At 42.2% G+C, this 20,141-nt stretch overlaps 1 long non-coding RNA gene across 1 annotated transcript in view; it reads left to right on the forward strand.

Annotated features, from left to right (window-relative positions):
* Positions 1-20,141, forward strand: part of LOC310745841 — a 188,545-nt gene that overhangs the window by 70,636 nt on the left and 97,768 nt on the right. The window lies entirely within an intron of this gene.

A 20,141-nucleotide genomic window follows, 5' to 3' on the forward strand; every position in this document is an offset into this window, starting at 1 on the left:
CTGAGGAATGTATTGCTGCCACTTAGAAAGGGTGATATTGGATGGCTGGAATACCAGCCAGCCCATTGGAAATTGAGTTGAACTTCCGCCGATTTCACTGTTTTCACCACCGAGGTTCTTTGTTTTGCGCGTTGATTGACCCACACTTTCCCCCTGCTCTTTCTGTGCTGAAGTGGCATTTCAAAACTGACAGCACCAGCTGTACACCTGTCATCTCGTTGCTGATTCCTGTGTGACAGATGGCACAAATAGCCTGGCACATATCTGTTGGATCAGAAGAAGCACTGCAGTGTCTGCCAGATTTCTGATGACTTAGATTTTTACATATTCTGCTTTGCTGAATCACTCATAGAGAAGCACAGCCTTTGACAGGAAATAAAGTCATTTTGGTTTGGGTCTTTCCCAGGAAAAGTGGATGAAGGTGATTTTTCTCTTTAGAGCTTTGAGCTGTCATTGGCTTCTAAAACAAATCAAGATATTATGGGAAGGCATCTATTTTTCATTTCAACTATCTTCCATTTGATTTATTCCCAACTTCTAGCAGAGTAGGATGAATTTGGGCTGGTTTATGACCCTATCCAATGAGCCAATGCATGGACGTCACAAGCAGCAGAATCAAGGGAATACATCCAAATATTGTAACAACTCGTGTCCAAGCCTCCAGTAGGGATGGGTGAATCTGTCAATTTCACCTGGATAAAGGAATGGTGCACGCTACAAGACCCAGACCTGCTAGACTTAGAAGTTTATGACAACAAGTACAGGTGGCACGCATACCTGGGGTATGGAAAAGTCAAAATTCACAAGGGTTTTTTGAACCATATTCAAAACAAACAAAAAAAAAATTTTCTTTCCAGTAGCACCTTAAAGACCAACTAAGTTAGTTCTTGGTATGAGCTTTCGTGTGCATGCACACTTCGTCAGATACACTGAAACAGAAGTTGCCAGATCCTTCTATATAGTGAGAAGGTGGGGAGGGGTATTACTCAGAAGGGTGGTGGGAATGGGTGGTTGGCAGATAGCTGAGATGAGCCTGTTGACGGCTCTTAACGACTGCAATAGGTCTTACAGGAAAAAGCAGTCGTTAAGAGCCGTCAACAGGCTCATCTCAGCTATCTGCCAACCACCCATTCCCACCACCCTTCTGAGTAATACCCCTCCCCACCTTCTCACTATATAGAAGGATCTGGCAACTTCTGTTTCAGTGTATCTGACGAAGTGTGCATGCACACGAAAGCTCATACCAAGAACTAACTTAGTTGGTCTTTAAGGTGCTACTGGAAAGAAAAATTTTTTTTTTTTGTTTTGACTATGGCAGACCAACACGGCTACCTATCTGTAACTTGAACCATGTTGTCAGGAAATCCCTTTGTATGGTCTGGGAGAAATATAAAGATCTTTTAGAGCCAAAAACACCTTGGTGGATCTCACCAATCAAAGCATCCGTGGTTAAAAGGAAAAATACGGAGGAAACTGGCTAATATATAAAACATTACTAAAGGAAGAAAAAAATGAATTAAAGCTGAAAAGCTTCGAAGAGATAAGAGAAGAGATTGCGGATTGGTTCCAATATTATCAATTATTTGAACCATTTCAAATAGATTTTAAAAAGGGGGTTTATGACAGAAACATCTAGACTGGAAACAGATTTGGTCAACTCCCAAACGAAAACTCTTTCAAAAATATACAGACTCCTCCTTGACTGGGAAGGTGGAGGAGGTGAAGGCTGTCATGATTAAATGGGCCTAGGATTTCGGGCATAACATAGATATGAAAGAGTGGGAAAATTTATGGAAAGTAAATTAGAAATTTATCGTGTGTTACACTTTAAGGGAAATTTTCAAAAAATGCTGTACCGCTGGTATCTGACTCCATGGAAGCTTTCAAAAATGTATAAAAATGTATATAATACTTGTTGGAGATGTAGAGAAGGAATTGGTACAATGTTCCATATGTGGTGGCTATGTAAAAAAATCAAGATCTTCTGGGATGACATTTACAGTGGAACCTCGTGTTACGTACCGCCCTCCTTACGCCCTTCTGCTAACCCGGAAGTAGATGCTCCTGGTTGTGAACTTTACCCTGGGATGCGAGTGGAAGTTGCGCACCAGTGGCGCGGCAGCAGCGGGAGAAGCCATTAGCAAAAATGCGCCTCATGTTAAGAATGGTTTCGGGTTACAAACGGACCTCTGGAATGAATTAAGTTCGTAACTGGAGGTAACACTGTACATAGAACTTAGGTAAAAAAATGTTTAAAGTCTCATTTATAAAAAAAGCCAGAAGCCTTTTTTTACTTGGAATTACAAGACCAGACATTCCTAGGAATGTAAGAGAAGTTTTTCTATATGCCCCCGCTGCCGCGAGAATCTTAATAGCGACTACTTGGAAAAGTAATAAGATCCCCTCCAGGTCAGAATGGTTACAAAAATTAGTTGAATATGCAGAGCTACGCAAATTAACCGAAAAAATGAAAGATAATCCAAAACAAGTATTTATCACAAAATGGGAAGTTCTTAAAACATATTTTAAGAACAATTGTCGCAGTCTGAACTTGGTCGCCGCCTTTGAATAACCTCTGTAGTTGTATTAAGTAAGAAACAACAACACAGGAGAAATAATACTTTATTTTCTAAATGAAATATGGAGACAACAGGAAGTTAAGATGTACCTTAAGAAGATTTTTTGTCAGAACATATGAGTTTATTTTTTATTAACTTTGTATTTTATGTAACAACTGATGTAAATGTATGGTCTGTTTTTTTGTGTTTTGTTGATGTTTAAGCACAATAAAGCATACTTTAAAAAAAAAAAGAATCTGTCAATTTCAATTTCTCTCAGTTTCCCATTTTACCAGTCTCAAGTTCAGTTCTCCTCATTTCCACATCAGTTTGCTCTGGAGGGACTACTATACCTGTAAATTCCATCCACTTATGTCAAAAAGAAAAAAAGGCACAGCTGGCTTAAATAAATAAATAAAACCGAATTGTGAATGGGGTGAGGGGATGAGGTAGACTTGGACCCCCAAGATCAATTATACAACCTCCACCTCAGTCCAAACCATATTGGGCTATTTTACAAAGTGCCAAATCAGAACCAGACACCAATGTTGTGCTGGGCGCACACCCCTACTAACCAAGTACCTTGAAGTCATAACCTTAGACAAAGACTAGTAGTTGCATTGTCAAAATAAAATGCATGAACTTCTCAAGACATAGCAGAGTTTGAGAATGGAAGGAGCCCCTCCTTTCCAACAGAGTAAGAAAAAAAAAAGAGCAAAATTAGATTGAACTTTAAAAAAAGAATTCATGAATATTTTGATGAAAGCACTGCAGGAATGTGGGAAGCAACACATTAAATGGAAATAATTCATCTGTCATTGTGTGTTTTCCCAAAGCAAGAGTCTGAATTTGTGCTTTTCAAATTTTCATATGGCTCATGTCAAACAAAAGATTCCAAGCCCAGAAGTTGCATCTTTAGAAATGAAACAATTTCCATCTCTTTGTAGAACTCTTCTTTTTATTTCCCAGGTGTTCCAACAGGTGAATAGCAAGCAGCGCTATCCTGCACTTTTGTGTGTGTGAGATGCCTGTGAGATGCCTAGTCAAGTGAAAGGGCAAACCTCTCCCCAGACCATCACACAATGCCACATGAAACGAGGAAGACAAAGACAAATAAATATATCCACTGAGGGTCTCAATCTTGTTTGTTTGGCCTCCTGTGTCTCTGCCTGTTGTTTCTCATTTTATCATTCCACCCCCAAAGATTATGATCTCATTGGTATGCATTGTATGGCGCCTACAAGTGCCCTGATCCATGACAGAGTTTCTTATGCAGACATCTGGCCCAAGTCTAACTTTTGAGCTCCCTGCAGGCATTCTACTTGCATGTAAAATCAGCATGGGGAGGGTAAGGATGAGACCAAGTAGCTCCACACAATCCTGTTGCCATCTCTTGTCACCCTCCAGGAGTCAAAGGGCAAATATCTGAATCACTTAGACGTTTCCCACACAATTTAGAACCCTGGAAGATCTGGATTCCAAGTTCTGTAGGGATCCACTAGTAGCTGAGGATCTCTGCTTCAGAAGTTCACCCTCCAGCTTGTGGAGGGGTTGGGAGTTTAGCATCTCCCTGCTCTCATGCTGGTTTTACATGCAAGTTGAATTCCTGACATGAAGAAAGTTTGGGGCTCACTGGAACTCTGTAAAACACTCGCTGATTTTTAGTCTTCTTCCAAACTCCACCTCTATATGTGATTCTACAGGGACTTTCCACTCTGCTTTCTGCCCTTTCTGTCTTTATATGTTATATAAACTGTCTTATACAATATTATATCAGTGCTTCACAATGTTACATCAGTGATTGCCTCTGCTCAAAACCTGCCACTCCCTTCCTAGCTGAAATCTCACCCTTCTCTGACATCAGCTGGTGGCTGTCTGGTAGCTGTGGTTCAAAATGATGCTCCAAATACTTCATGGGGTATGAGTAGTAGGTAATCCCAGAACCCTGGATTGGGTAGGAATCCCTGCTGTAGCTAATTTCAGGGTATCCTCCATCCTGGATTTTGGAGTGAAGTTCTGATGCTTCACAGCCAGTAGCAAACGGAAAAAAGTGCAGTGGTTTGACTGATTTCATGCATACATACAATCAGTAGGTCAGAAAAACATTAGTGCACACTTAAAATGTTTTTCCAACCAAGCCTCTAGTCCACATGGGATATCTTGTTTTACTCCCTCTCCGCAAGGGTCTTAGAGGCATCTTACTGATACAACTCTGGCAGCCACTTCAGCAGAATTTTTGCTACTGGAAAAAACAGTAGTGCTGGAATCTAGGATGACAGTACATTAACTGAGATTGGCAAGGGTTTGCAGGTAGCCTTCTGCCTTGTGGCTCATTTACGCAAAGAGGCATTAGACACCTGTTTGGATAGACTCCTTTGCCACTTTGGTAGCATCCATGTGATTTTACTACAGCAGAGCAGGAGATCAAAGATAATATATTAAAAATGAACAAAATACCTGCATAAAAGTTAAAAAAAAATATTTATAAAAATACTTAAATATTGCTATACCATAAAAAGAAAAAACATCAAAGTTTTTTGTGGCAATAATACATAACACCAAATAATAAAAACCATATAAAAAGTTAAAAACAGTTAACCATTGTGGAAAGATGTATTCTCAATTGCCTGCATAGGTCTGGCTGGATAGAAAAGTTTTCGGCAGGCATCTAAAAGTTGACACAGAAAACACCTGCTGAATTTCTATCAGCAGAGTATTCAACACATACCATCCAACATTTTCATGCCCCAAACCAGGATGCACATCTTGTGGAATGTGCCCCCTTAAAAGCACTTTGGGGGGATGAGAGTGCAGCGCAAGAGCATGGCGTCCAAAATGGCCTCTGGGATCTCATGCAAAAACATGGGATGTCCCATTCCCCCCCCCGGGGGGGCACTTGGGAGGTATGATTCAACATGATGACATGAAAGGCTCAGTTTCTTGCCAAATGAGCTTTGGCAACAACCACTGATGCTGCTGCAGATAAACTCAATGATCAGGCTGGGATTGAGGATTCAGGGCCGGACCTAAGTTGTTCAGGGCTTTGTAAATTAGTAGAAGAACCTTGAACATGTGTTGGTTGTAGATGGGCACCTAGGGCAGCTGTTTGACAATGGTGTCACATGTTCTCAAATAGATGCCTCCACCAGCAGTCCAACTGCTGCATTCTACACCAGCTGGAGCTTCTAAACCCAAGGGCAGCCCCACATAGAGAGCATTACAGGAGTCGAACCTTAAGGTTACCAACAAATGGCCTACAGTGGTCTGGCCATTCCTGGATAGGACACCTACTGAATCTCTGTCGGCAGAGTACAGTGGTACCTCGGGTTACATACACTTCAGGTTACATACGCTTCAGGTTACAGACTCCGCTAACCCAGAAATAGTACCTCGGGTTAAGAACTTTGCTTCAGGATGAGAACAGAAATCGTGCTCTGGCGGCGCAGCGGCAGCAGGAGGCCCCATTAGCTAAAGTGGTGCTTCAGGTTAAGAACAGTTTCAGGTTAAGAACGGACCTCCGGAACGAATTAAGTACTTAACCCGAGGTACAACTGTATTTGACAGGAATGGCCATAGCTGGCGAACCAGGTGAAGCCGGTAAAGGCCTCTCCTAGCCACACAGGAAACTTGGACCACTAGTACTGTCTCTCAAAATATGCATTTCTAAGCGCATTTATGATGCAATAATACATTTTTATATGGTTTTGGGTCTGAGAACTCATCACAAAACTCACCACAAATTTCAGGTGAAATTGGAAGGACTACATTCTGACCCCCACACAAAGCGGAGAACAGGTCTGTTCATATCAGAATCCACAAATTCCTCAAACATCTCAGCTAATTTGCAACTATTATTCATAATTTGTATCTTGACATTTTGTAGTTCAGGTGGCTGGTATACCTGCAATTTGGATGTGGTAGTTGCCAAACAGGTGCCAGTTATAGTAATATCTGTAGACAAAACGATAAAAAAAATTAAAGCATCACCAATGTTAAGTGTTAACATGTCTGTGCTCTGCAGTGCTCTTCTTAAAGTAATTAAGTGTGAATGCCTTTAATCTTATTCTTTCTCTTGCTAGTTAACCGTGACCTGGTATCTCTAGGAATGAAAAGTTAACCATTACTTGGAGATTTCAATTAAACCAATATACATTGGCCTTTGGACTTAACACGCTAGTAGCGATGCTTGGAGGCAGGGAGAAATCCTCAAGTTGAGAAGGGTCCCCTACTCAATCCTCAGTTGCAATAATGGAGACTTAATGTCTCAGCTTTTTCTGCCCTCGGATTAATGGAGCAAGCTCAGCTTATTATAAAAAGTGCTGTAATTTCCTCTGATGTTTTCATTATGCATCCCTTTGTGCCAGAACTAATTTGCAATAATGTATATGTAATTTTGGAAAGCAAGAAGAAATCCTATTGCCTTCAGGTTATGATTAACCTGTAGAAATGCTGAAGCATGCATATCATATGGTTATGCAAACACCATCAACCCCCTGAAACATTTAAAAACCCAAAGTAGCAACCCAATCTGCATTTTTACTACTTAGATGTCAGACTAGATTAGAAGGAGTTGGATAGATTAATCAGTCATTCTTAAAATTTAACGATATATGAACAGTTGAGCTATATCAAAGATAAATTGTGGGTTTTTGAAAAACTAAATATACTCTGATGTTAAGCAGAAATTCCCCAAATCTGAAGCTAGTTTTCAAGATTTATTGCCATTTGAATTAATCACTTGCTTTCCCCTTTTAAGGCTCTGTGTGTGTGTGTGTTTATTTAATTTACAGAGTTTATGGTTCATGAGTTGATCACAATTTTTTTACTGAATCAGTCTGTATTTATAAATTCAAGGCAGTCAGTTGCAACATCTACCATAGCGCATATATTTTAGGAAACCCTGATGTTGAAATTAAGGAATTGTGACTTGTTTAAACTATGATTTCAGAAGAAGAAGTCAGGATCTGAAGCTCGTATTGATCCTCGATTGTTCTCACTAACCTTAAACAAACCACAAGTTCAGCTGCTGCAGGAAACCGTGGTTTGTTTAAATAGGAAACAAAAGCTATCAATTTCCCTGTTGTGGGTCTAAGGCTTGCCTCAGCTCATTCATGTAGCAGGAAACCATGCTGTCATTTTATGTCTGAACCAGGCCAATATGTTTCTAAGTGTAATTGATTCTCTGCAACATTTTGGAATTGTGTGCTGTGTGTTTTTAGGGTAGTATGAAAGAAGCATAGATTGGTCAAATGCTCCATTGTCACTTGTTGCCTGTCGTTGTGACAATCAGAATTAATAATAGAAACAAACTGTATAACATTCTCCATATGGTCCAGCAAAAAAGAGCCGAAGAAGTCAAAGCCTGTGGAGAAATCCAATTGTTTCAAGTCTTCCAAAAGAACTTAGAGCTTGAGTGAAGATGGAGGATTTTTTATCAAATGGTAGGCAAGATATATTATGGAAGTCATGTGCTGGGTCTGGATATTTTGCAGACTATTCCTGTGGATCAACTTTTTTTTTTTGCTAACAGTGAATTCTTCCACTGCTGCCAATCCTATTATTCTAACCTAAAGACCACAGTTGAATCTGAACAACTCTGGGTCAGAAAGGATATTGATTTGTACACAGGGAGTCTGGTACCGTACCCACCACATTTTCCTGGGTGTAAATCCTGGCACCGACTCAGCCAGCCAAGCAGATAGAGGATCTGTGCTCATTTCAGCTGTTTATGCAATTTACAACTGCATTCTCATGATACACGATGGCAGCTTTGTAATAACATATTATGCTAATTTAATCATTTTCTGTTGCATTTGTTTGTAACGCTGATAAGCAAAGCAATATAAATACATAGGTTCTTTTCATTCCGCAGAATAACAGTTGTTGTTCCTTTCCCTGGGTATTTCATGCATCAGCTGCTAAACAGCTGTTTTTCATAATATGAAATTTCAGATGAGAGGGGGTCTTATTAAGCTGTTCTTTCTTGCCCAAGGTTCAGTGTAAACTTTCATTCTAGCACAGAACGCTAAAGTGGAACGGAGAGGGAATGGCTAGGAGGACGTTCTGTTGTTTTCACTCTTTTTGGGCATTTTGGGCACAGATTGTGCCACTCAGATGAGGAAAGGTTGGGCTTCACTAAAGCTAAACTATGCAGGAGGCAGCCCAGCTCTGTCCCCTGTGTCACTTATCAGACCTTAACAATAGTTTTCATTACAATATTACTGTATATCTGCAGTCCACAAATCTTTGTGGCTCCCTCTTTTTAAAAGTGCCACTTGACATTGTGTAGATGCAGGCGACTCCCCACTTATGCAAGGGATATTTTTCTGGGGCCCCGCACACATAAGTAAAATGTGCCTAAGTGGGGAGCACCCCTGAAGAATCCATATGGTTCGTGAGGAGACCCTCCCCAGAGCCCGAAGAACACAGCCTCTTTGGTCTCTGGGGAGAGACACCTTGTGAGCCAGGAGGACTCTCCAGTATGCTCCCTACTTCCAGGTTCCACTTCCTGGTGCCATGTGTGCGTGCAGTTGCATGCAAGTGGAAATTTGCTCGTGTTAGTAATCCAGAGCAGCACTGGCTCTTGGAATGTGTGGCTCTGCCTCTTCTGTCAGTCATCATCCCCAGCTATCACAACTGTGTTTCAGTAGGGGGTACCATTGCTGTCTATTCTGGGGGGGGGGGGCGGCCACAGTTCATGGGGTAGCACTGGCTCATTTTCGGCAATGGTTCAGAGTATAAAGTATAAAAGGGTGGTTCCTTGTCTTGGCACTGGAAGGTGAGCACTTGATCTCATGCTTCACTGCCTTTATGTATCCCCCTGCCCAATTGAGAACCTAAGAGGAGACCTGCTGGATCAGGCCAAAGACCCATCTAGTTCAACACCTTGTACTCATAGTGGCCATCCTGATGCCTATGGAAAGTCCACAAGCGGGGGGCCACCAGGTGGCGCGTTGGAAGATGGCCGACAATAACATCTCTCTGACCCATACGAGGTAATTAAGGGGCTGCTATGGGAAGTATGCAGCCTTCCCACCCCCCCCAGGACGTGGGGGCACTGTCTTGCCAGCGGTGTTCATAATGCACCCCCTGATCCGAGAGATGGGGGTGCCGAACACTTGGTACGAGCCCTCGGTGAAGTCAGATCTTCCTGACGCCGATTCCAATTAGCGCGTGCTGGTTGCTTCAGCTTGGAATTATAATTGGAAACATACGATTGGAAATGAAGCTGAAGCACACACATCAAGTAAAGCTCGACAGATAAGACTGCTGATTAATGGATCTCTGTGACCGGGAGTGACGGATGGATAAGTAAATCTTCTGATGAATCACCACTAGGAGATTGTATGTTTGGAACGAAGGGGGGGTATTCTTTTTTTCTTTGCACGATGTGATATTAATAACCCTTCACCCCAGATAGAAACAAGATTGTCGCGTTTTTACTAATTATAAGCAGGATTTTAAGAACTGTGTGGGATGGATTACAACAGGAGAGAAGATTGGTGAATGGTGAGAAAGAGGAAAATTTTTATGACGCAGTTAAAAAATGGCGTCTCGCCAAGACAGGCATGCCGGAGAAAGAAGGACAGGGGGAGGAGAATCAGGATTGTTCGAAAGAGAAGGAATGTTGGAATGCAAGTTTGACCTGACAGAGCCCCCTGATTTATTTGATTTATTTGATTTATTTGGCTAGCCTGAGAAAAAATAAAGGACAGACCGAAGATTAATTTTGTTTATGGAAGCGTTGAACAGAGGCTGTCCCTGAGCGACATGGTCTTTGAAGAGTACAAAACCCACACAGAGATGCCAGTTTTCAATCTGCTTGTGAAAATCATCAGAGATCGCAAAGAAAGGAATATATGATAACAACAAGAAGAGAAATAAAGTAATAAAGGACTATCCGGATCGAACTGGATAGAACTGTCTAATTAAAGCAGTAAAATAAGTGATGCCTGGAGTTATCCGGAATTTTGGACTCGTGCGGAGCTTGATGTATGGGTACCCTCAACAAAATTTAAAATTTGGCTGTATAATTTGGAACTAATGTGATTTGAATAATGTGATGTGATTGGCCTGTTAATAAAAATTATTAAAAAAAAAAAAGAAAGTCCACAAGCAAGATCTTAGTGCAACAGTTTTCTCCTCGCTTACATTGCCCGGAAACTGGTATACTGTCCCCAACTGTGGAAGTAGAACATAAACCATCACGGCAAGTAGCCATTGATATCCTCCTCCTCTAGGAATTTGTTTAATCTTCTAGTTCTTTATTTAACATGCTTACACATCCAAACTTTTCATTGTGTCTAGTTCCCACAGGAACCAGCCCTGCCTTCTTCCAGACGTCTTTTGAAAACTGTATGATTCTTTTGAAATGTGAACTATGATGTATTAATGATTTTATTGATGGTTTCATAGCTGTTACTGCAGAAAATTAATACAGAATAACCCTAAATGTGTCTGTTTTAAATAAAAAAGCCATGGTGCTATTTTTCTAGAAAAATAGGTGCCCGAACTCACTATGAACGCCTCCCTTGTTCTCTTATAATGGCAATGGCGCCTACCTGCAGAGCCAGTGTGGTGTAGTGGTTAAGAGTGGTAGTCTCGTAATCTGGGGAACCGGGTTCGCGTCTCCGCTCCTCCACATGCAGCTGCTGGGTGACCTTGGGCCAGTCACACTTCGTTGAAGTCTCTCAGCCCCACTCACCTCACAGAGTGTTTGTTGTGGGGGAGGAAGGGAAAGGAGAGTGTTAGCTGCTTTGAGACTCCTGAAGGGGAGTGAAAGGCGGGATATCAAATCCAAACTCTTCTTCTTCTTCTACCTGAAAGGTGCCGGAACTGAATTCCGGTGAGTTCTGGCTGGGGGAAAAAATGCCCTGAGTGGCAACTGAAAAAGGCAAAGTACTTGAAATGCTGTGATTTAAAGTTCCATGGTGACAACATGGTAAGATGCTGCCCAGTACTGACCCAATTCATTTTGTTGCCTGAGGTGGTGGAGTTGCATAGCTTTCCCCCGCCCCTGCCCTGGATACAGTCATGGTATATGGCGGGTCCAGCCCAGGAAAATTTGGTACCTGAGGCAAATCACAAAATGGTACCCCTCAAGCAGGGAAGAAGGGGTGGGTGAAGATCTACATCAGAAACAAGGGGCAATAAAGACTTACATTGGAAACAAAGTGGGGGGAGACCACCAGCAGCACCTGTTCCCCAACAGGCTGCTGTAGAGGCTGCATTGCAGGGTGCTGCCGAGGAGGAGGCAGATCTGGCTTCCAAGAAGTGTGCAGAGGCGGTGGGCGATTCATTCCTTGAAGGTTGGATCTTCTGCCCCTGTGGATCCTGCTGTCCGAGGTGCCCACCTCTCCTTGCCTCTTGGGCATAGCTGTCAACTTTCCCCTTTTTAAAAGGGAAATTCCCTTATTCCAAATAGGATTCCTCGCAAGAAAAGGGAAAAGTTGACAGCTATGCTCATGGGTGGGCTGGCCCTGGTGCATAGTCCTAATGCAGGTTAATTTATTTTGCCACCTGAGGCAGAAAACCCCGCAAGTGCTTCTTCCCCCACCCTGGCAGTAAAAATAAGTTAAGTAGTTAACCACTTGCTACCCTTTCATGAGGCCTGAGGCAGCTGCCTCCCTCTGCCTAATGGTAGGGCAGTAAGTTTGCAACAGTTGTTTGTGTACTTTGCATCCAACTGCACCGGCTGTCTTGCTTTGGCAACAGCACTGGATCTAGCAGCTTTGCCGAAATGTTCCTGGTTTTGAAATTTGAAATCAAACTGCTGTGGAGATAGATTTGAAGGATATGGGTAGGGAGGGGAAGGGAAAGACAGTCATATCTCTGCTGTCTAGATGTTTAAAAAAGAGTCCTTTCTCTTAGTACATTCAAAATATAAGGTTTTCCATATTTTTCAGTGAAAACCTAATGCAAACAATTTGCTCATGCTGGTTGCTCCCATACCCACTATGAAAAGCTACTCTTTGGTATAATGAAGCAGAAGTGTTTCTCCTTTCATCTTATCACCGTTAGCGGGTAATTTTAACCCAGCCTGCTTTTCTGAAAAATACGCTTCTAAATAACCACAGTATGCCTCTAAATAACCAGCGTGGCTTACAAAAGCACGATGCACCGTCTCATATAATCTTCTGACTTTCAAAGTCAATGACACATGTGTTCTTTGATTTTTACTACTGTGTAAGAATCACAAGTGTAATTATGCACATGTGTGATGTCCATGACGATACAGCAGGTATTCAGATAATTTTCCTAATGGAAATGTGACCTTTAAACGTGACCCACTTACACAAGGAATCGGTACTCAGCACTGATCTGCATATGATCAGGCAGGTGTTGGGTGGGGGTTTCAGTGATGGCTAGGATGTAGAAAACAGAAGCCTTTGATCTGTAGTAATAGTAATGAGAGTGCACTCAATTGGTACAGCAGAGCACTCAGTGTTTCCTGGGATGCTGGAGCCATTAAAGAAGGCTGTAATTTTGCTCATTAACACAATTGCTGTTATCAGAGTTCTGTACCCCCTAAATCCCCACTACATTATGCTGGTGCAATAGACCCAACCACTCTTCTTAGCATGTGAATGAGCGGACTTGCCTCGTGGCGCCTCTGAATTCAAGGCCCAATTAAGTATCTATATTTCACAGTCAGATAGCAGAATAATAATATGCCACCCACAGAGTGGAAGGAACAAAGGGCACAGCCATGTAATACTTAATTTTCAAAAACAAGAGGTTACAGGACACATGTTTGCCCAGAAGCTCCTCATCTTTAAGGACCTTGTCAAAGAGGATGTGCAGACAGAGGATTGGGTTGAGACAAAGTACTGTATATATCGACTGCATATTGAGAACTGTTGAGGAATTATCTTATTCATATTCCACCCTGCATTTTTGAACTTGAGGAGTGTATGTTTCTGAGTTGCTGTCCTCCCTAATTACTCATTGCCTCTTTGTGCCGTCTTCCTTCAAAGATACGTTATGCCTTCTCAACCCTTTGATGCTGTGAGTAAGGGCTAAAGTTCTTCTTTGGTGAGATGGTTCCACCACCTCCTGGTCTTCTCTGTCAATTGTCTAACTGATAGCCATACTGAATACTAAACCCATTGGCATCATTTCAAGGTTGGTTTAAGATTATTATTTTTACACATAAGGTGGGAAATCCAAATGCCCTTACTCCCCACAGAAGAAAAAGAACACAACAGCCCAATTAATGTAGTATCTGCTGCCAAAATTAGCCAAGTGAAGCCATTACCCAGCTCTGTTTAATGCTAGGAGTGACCCCACAGTTTCTGTCTTTGCTACAACATGTATTTTCAACATCCACCCTCGTGGATTCTAGTGTATACACACCATACATTTCAACCACTTTTAAAGTACCTGGCTTCCCCCAGAGAGTCCACGTAACTGTAGTTTGTTACAGGTTTTGGGAATTGTAGCTCTTTTGTGGGGGGGAAGAGCTGCAGTTCTTATGATTCTTTTTTTTTTTTGGTGTGTGTGTGTGTGTGTGTGTGTGTGTGTGTGTGTGTGTTTAAATGCATGATGTGCATGCAGCCAAAATACATGAGGACCAAGAATTGGAACTGGTTATTCTGGAATACAAAAGGGATGTGGGTGGTGCTGTGGGTTAAACCACAGAGCCTAGGGCTTGCCAATCAGAAGGTCGGCGGTTCAAATCCCTGCGATGGGCTGAGCTCCTGTTTCTCAGTCCCTGCTCCTGCCAACGTAGCAGTTTGAAAGCACAAAGTGCAAGTAGATAAATAGGTACCACTCCGGCGGGAAGGTAAATGGCATTTCTGTGTGCTGCTCTGGTTCGCTTAGTCATGCTAGTCACATGACCCAGAAGCTGTACGCCGGCTCCCTCGGCCAATAAAGTGAGATGAGCGCCAGAACCCCAGAGTCGTCCACAACTGGACCTAATGGTCAGGGGGCCCTTTACCTTATTCTGGAATACACCCCTCACCCTCAATTCAGGGAACCTGTGGCCCTCTAGATATTGTTGGACTCCAATACCCATCAGCCCTGGCCATTGTGGCCAATGGTCAGGGATGATAGTAACTGTAGACCAACAACATCTGGAGGTCCCCAGGTTCACCCTCCTTGCCCTAATTAAGCAACGGTACTATGATGCTATGGGATGCAGGTGGCGCTGTGGGTAAAACCTCAGTGCCTAGGACTTGCCGATCGCATGGTCGGCGGTTCGAATCCCCGCGGCGGGGTGAGCTCCCGTCTTTCGGTCCCAGCTCCTGCCCACCTAGCAGTTCGAAAGCACCCCTAAGTGCAAGTAGATAAACGGGTACCGCTTTATAGCGGGAAGGTAAACGGCGTTTCCGTGTGCTGCACTGGTGCCGGCTCGCCAGAGCAGCTTCGTCACGCTGGCCATGTGACCCGGAAGTGTCTCTGGACAGCGCTGGCCCCCGGCCTCTTAAGTGAGATGGACGCACAACCCTAGAGTCGGACACGAGTGGCTCGTACGGGCAGGGGTACCTTTACCTTACTATGATGCTAATGGCTTGTGCTCCAATGGAACGAGGCTGCAATTCTATGAACACTTATTTGGGAGTGAGTCCCACCGATGACAAGTAGGACTTACTTCCAAATGAATATGTCTAAGATTGAGCTATGAATGTCCGATATTACTCTAAGGCAGAATACCATATACCTAAAGCATTCCTAGCTCCCTGCTTTCTTGGGGTGTGTATGTGTAAATATCAGAGACTTAACAATTCCTAAGATGTTGATCCTGCTGAGTATCACTTTCTAATGTGGTGTAGATCTATTAATACACCTTGAATGTAGATTTTCAACCAATTGCATATCCAGCTTAAGGTAATTACTCCTTAATGTTTACATATGCAACGCATTTCTATAGCATGGCAGGCTAATGGAGAAGATAGGTGTTTTTAATAGAATTAACTCTAGAAACTTGAACTCATGCAATTTGTTTCCGACAAATCCAGTAAACATTTATACTATGCCAGCTGAGTAGTCAGATTCATTTTCAATATCAGACATGGGCTAAATTGGATAGTTTTCTATTAATGCTGAAAGAAGTAGCATAATTGCCACCTGAGTTCAGTGAAATGGATTTCGCATTGTGCTGTTCAATGTAAATACTGCTCAAATCCTAAAATCATTACAATGTAGCCTATAAAAATGCTTTTTTTCTGGGAGCAGCAGACAATTTATATTAATATTTATGCTTGCTTAATCTCTTTCTATCAAAAATTGTAGTTATAAAAACAACCTAAAATATGATGGTGGAATATACTAAGCAGAACTAAATAGCCTCCTATTCAAATGAAGTGTTTTAATGAAATATTTTGCAGAATATGGCTTCCATACAATCAGTATGCTATCAGTAATTCTTATCCTTTATTGGGTCAAGCATTTACTCAACAGTTGAACTTGAATTGGAAGATACATCTAGGATTAGTTGGCTGCCATTTACTATATGATACAAATAGCAAACACTATCTTAATTTTTCACTAACCTACTTTGTGATATGCTACCTGAGAGTTGAGGAACTTCCAGCCCATGGGATGAATGTGGCCCTTGGGTCAACTCTGCATGGTCTTGTAACTTTCTGCAGACCGTGCTTCTCTTTCCAGGCTCTCGATCCTCCTTGAGTAGGCTTGCTTGGGTGGGATTTGCCTTGAATTGTGATAATGAGATTTGATGACTCGGTATTTAAAATACTAAGGCTATGATCCTATGGTCCCTGGGAGGGTGTCCCAGATGCCATAGGATGGACTAGATCTCCTCCACTGGTTTTGGAGACAGAAACAGATCTCAGATGGATCCTAAGTCCTTCTGTTCCTTGGCCATGCCTTCAAACCAGGAGGAAATTTAGGTGTGCTTCTGCGTGAGTCTGAACCTTTCCCACCCCTATATCTCCCAATACTTCTAATGGGAGGGGAATTGTTTTGAAAGGCTATTTTTTAAAGCTTTTCTTGGGTTACAAAAGTACATACATCGTCTCTATTTTCAGACCATAAAGTCCTTTTTACAGATCAGTTATATTCGATGTGAGACTTTAATGTACAGTATAAGGTTGGGGGAGAAGAGAGGTGGGGTAAACTTTCATTCCTTTACATAGTGTATGTGCAAGTTTTTGGTGTCAGCGTCATGTGGGTAGGTTATCTTTTCATTTATCAGTCTTCATTGGCACTGAGAGAGGTTGGCGGGGCTAGGACATGGTTGGTTGGCTTCAGTTGACTGCAGTGAGTTTTGTTTGCAAGTGTTTGGCAGAGGGAAGGGGTTGTTGGGTCAAGATAGCCATATGAATTCATATGATGTTGGTGGGTTCTTGTTGTTGCTTTGTTGGGCTGTGTATGTAATAAAGGGGAGCCACACTGGGGTGAAGGCTTTTCCTTTTTTTTCCTTTGTAAAGCAAAACTCAGAAGCAGAAAGAGGAAAACAAAGCATCTCTCCACTTTCAGTTCTGCCCCTCCACTTTTAGGACTGCAGCCTTGGGTGTGTTTATACATTTGTTACCCACTTCAGTCCTTGGACAAACTAAAACATTTAAATAACCCTTTCTGGTTTGTCCACCTCTATAGGGTTAAGTCTCTGATGTTTAATAGCCACCTAACTTTTAATATAAGAAATGACATTAGTGTCATACATTTTCTGAATGACATTTTGGAATAGCACATACTGGTAATAAATACATTGTAGTTTGTTGACACATATACCCACAGGCACCTGGAGCCTTAGTAGAACATAATTATGAACAAAATTACATTAAATAAAGTGACATGCCTATCACAAATCAAAGATTACTCATGGTGTCCTACCCAACAACAAACATTTAATATAGAATCTCCAGCTAAAACAGAGACCAAGTTAACACTTTCTTTAAGGAAAGCCACAGATGCACAACTAAAAAATGTAGAGATCTGCAAAAGGCCAAAACAAGTTTCTTTGTTAATTGACACCCATTGAACAAGTCCCTTTTAATAGCAGCAACAACTATAATGAAGAAGAACGGCTCTGCAGATTTTCACTCCAGATCAGAACCCATGGTGCACACGAGGTCTGTAGGCTGATTCAGATTTTTCCTTTTCCACTATACATTTGGGTGTGTGTGTGTGTGTGTGGGAGAGAGAGAGAGAGAGAGAGAGAGAGAGAGAGAGAGAGAGAGAGAGAGAGAAAATCCAGGGTGCCTGCCTCAACTTTGATTTCACTGGCCATGCACACATGGCTTCGTAACAATATTCATGCTTAACATGCAATGCACATAAGCATGATCCTGGATTTTATCACACATAAAGAATGTGGTCCAGATAAAGGCATCATCCAGTTCAGCATTGGTACTCATGTACAGCTTTGTGTGAACAAAGGCTGCTTCTAAGTCAGTATCAGGGCATTGTGAATCATAGGGGTGAGCAGCAGGGGAACGGGACCTGTAGTTTCATTTTACCATTCGTTTTCATTTTAAAAATTACATTCATTTCTTTTCCCTCTTGTTTGAATTGTTTGTTTGCTTCATTCATTTTTGTTTGTTTGGTTTTTGCCTCATTGTTCCACTTTCAAACCAGGAAGGGGATGTAAAGGCAAGGATTGGGGCAAGGCAAGGCTGTGATGAGGTTGAGGATGCTCTGAAGTGGCAGTGGCATCCTGTTGCCACCCCACTGCCCTTCCGACCCTGCCTCTGCCTTGCCCCCACTCCACCAAAGTGAGTGGCAGTACTGTTGCTATGAGTTCACTGCTGTCACTCCGCACCCATCACAACACTGCTGCCCATCTTCCCTGTTGGTTTTCAGCACAAAACAAATGGAATGTGTTCATTTTGTTTTTAATTCATTTTTTTTTTAAAAATTAATCCCTTGTTGTGAGATTATCCTTCTGAAATCTGGCTCATGGGACTCAGATTGTAGGACTTCAGATGGCAGGCTTTCTTCCAGAAAAAAATTATTTATAGGAAAAGAGGGACGTAATCTTGTTATGTTTCAGAAACTTACATTAATTCTGCCTAGCAGATTTCCTTTTTGACTGCCACAATGTCTCCAGTGCAGCTTTAATCAAAAATTTGAATTCCTGATGAAAATCTTGCATGCTGTGCCTGACTAGACAGCTTCCCACAAGACTTCCTGGTGGCCAAGGGTGCAAAGGACAGGGTAGGGTTTCCCCTGTACTTGACTCACTTCAAAGGATGGTGTCTGAAGTATTTCAGGAAACACACTTGCCAGAAGTGCTATTTTTCTAGAAAAAGAGGTGCCAGAACTTACCATGAGCGCTTCCCTTGTTTTCTTATAATGGCAATGGTGCCCACCTGAGAGGTGCCAGAACTGGGTTCTGGCGAGTTTCAGTTGAAGAAAGGCCCTGCACTTAGTTCCAAAGAGTCGTATTGTATTTCTTCACTTGTGGTACTGTGGAGATATGCTTAGCTCAACACAGCATAGTAATAAAGCAGCCATCTTCTGCAGTGGAAAGGCAAATCCCCAAGGTCTGAAGTTCATCAGCACCAATGCGATTTCTAGATAAAAACAACACCTACCGTATTTTTTGCTCTATAAGACGCACCAGACCACAAGACGCACCTAGTTTTTGGAGGAGGAAAACAAGAAAAAAAATATTCTGAATCTCAGGAGCCAGAACAGCAAGAGGGATCGCTGCGCAGTGAAAGCAGCAATCCCTCTTGCTGTTCTGGCTTCTGGGATAGCTGCACAGCCTGCATTCGCGTCTGCACACACATTTCCCCTTACTTTTTAGGAGAGGAAAAGTGAGTCTTATAGAGCAAAAAATACGGTAGTTAGATTGCTTTAGAGAAGGGATAGCTAATATGTTGCCCTCCACATTTGTTGGACTACAACTTTCATCAGCTCCAATCAGCATAGTCAATGGCTATGGATGATGGGAGTTGTAGTCCAACACGATCTGAAGGGCACCATGTTGGTGGCCCCTGCTTCAGAGTGATGCTAAGATAGCTGTAATCCTCAGAATAACCCTGAAGAATAGGCCTGTATTATCACCCTCCTATTGCAGATGGGGGTGTCATGGCTGAGAAAGAGTGGTCAGACTGAGGGACTACCTGTAGCTCTCTAAATTAGGTGGTAGCTGCAGCTGGGCAGCAGCAGACGCAGAGGGCTATTGACTTCACGCTCTGCTTGTGTGCCTTCCCACTGTGAGAAACAGGATGTGACCTTTTCTTTTGTTCTCAGTGGCTGCATCAAGAACTATGGAGGCCACCGGGCAGGTATAACAGCATAACCACTGAAACGTAAATGCATCACAGTTTGTATATGCAGACAGAAAGATACAAGCAAAAATTATGCAGGCATTTGTGATTCAGCAGGTCTCTGAAAAGAGCTGAATACAATTTAAGAAAAATAAATGTGTGAACTTCGAAGGGCCAATTGAGAAAATAAAATAGAAACTTTTAAGGACATTCAGCTGCCTACTCTAAAGTACCCACTATTTTCAAAATTACAGTGTTTGTATGTTTCACCAAACTTGTGATTTAATGGGAAAGCTAGCTAGAAAATTCTTAAAGTGCTTTTTAATGGTTTTGACTTGTGGGGCAAAGCATATACACCTAAAGTTTAAAATGATTATTTCTAGAAGAGACTTCTGTT

This window comes from Podarcis filfolensis (assembly GCF_964270895.1).
Source record: "Podarcis filfolensis genome assembly, chromosome: 12".
NCBI classification, from domain to species: domain Eukaryota; kingdom Metazoa; phylum Chordata; class Lepidosauria; order Squamata; family Lacertidae; genus Podarcis; species Podarcis filfolensis.